This window comes from Corvus kubaryi, unplaced genomic scaffold (assembly GCF_017639235.1).
Source record: "Corvus kubaryi isolate FWS band 111438036 unplaced genomic scaffold, C.kubaryi_AGA036_p1.0 36336, whole genome shotgun sequence".
Lineage (NCBI taxonomy): Eukaryota > Metazoa > Chordata > Aves > Passeriformes > Corvidae > Corvus > Corvus kubaryi.
The window spans coordinates 6529-7401 of record NW_024580851.1 but is presented as its reverse complement, the minus strand read 5'-3'; the positions used below and the strand labels follow the sequence as shown (position 1 = coordinate 7401).

Genomic DNA, 873 nt, shown 5'->3' with positions numbered 1-873 from the left:
TTGGAGGAAGGGGATTTTGGAGGAAGGGGATTTTGGAGGAAGGGGATGGTGTTTTTGCAGAGGGGTTTTGGAGGAGGGGGTTTTTTGAGGGGCATTTCTGCCGAGGGGGTTTGGAGGGGGCTGGAAAAGCAGATCCAGGGAAAACCGAGCTCTGAGCCAGCGGATGAACGATCCCTCTGGGCAGCAGTGGGGTTTTTAGGGATGCAGAAGGAGGAGGGAGGAGGCACGGCCAGGCCCTGCCCTGCACATCCCTTCAAGTGGCTGAGGGGATTCCAAGGCGTTCAAAATCCAGGGAATTTGGACATTCCCGAGCTCCAGCCATTCCCCAGGCAGGGAACATCCCCCAGGGCTGGGAGGGATCAAATCCCCCCATCCCAAACCCTCCTCCTGCCTGGAAGTTTAGGGCAAAACTCGAGCCCACCTGGAAGCCTGGATGGTGGGAAAAACCCATTCCCAGAACCCTGGATCCCAGAAAAAACCATTCCTGGAACCCTGGATCCCAGAAAAAACCCATTCCCAGAACCCCAGATTCCAGGGAAAAACTATTCCCAGAACCCCAGATCCTGGGGAAAAACCCATTCCCAGAAAAAAACCAGGCTCAACTGGAGGAAAAAACATTCCCAGGCTCACCTGGAACCCTGGATCCCAGAAAAAAAACATTCCCAGAATTCTGGATCCCAGGGAAAAAACATTCCCGGAATGCTGGATCCCAGGGAAAACCCATTCCCAGAACCCCAAATCCTGGGGAAAACCCATTCCCAGAATTCTGGATCCCAAGCAAAAAAACCATTCCCAGAACCCCAGATCCCAGGGAAAAACCATTCCTGGAACCCTGGATCCCAGGGAAAACCTATTCCCAGAATTCTGGATCCC

The 873-nt window shown here is 53.6% G+C and overlaps 1 protein-coding gene across 1 annotated transcript in view; it reads right to left on the bottom strand.

Moving 5' to 3' along the window:
• The window catches only part of SOCS7 (suppressor of cytokine signaling 7), a gene marked incomplete at its 5' end in the record, with an annotated part of 11476 nt that overhangs the window by 4350 nt on the left and 6253 nt on the right, over positions 1 to 873 (bottom strand). The window lies entirely within an intron of this gene.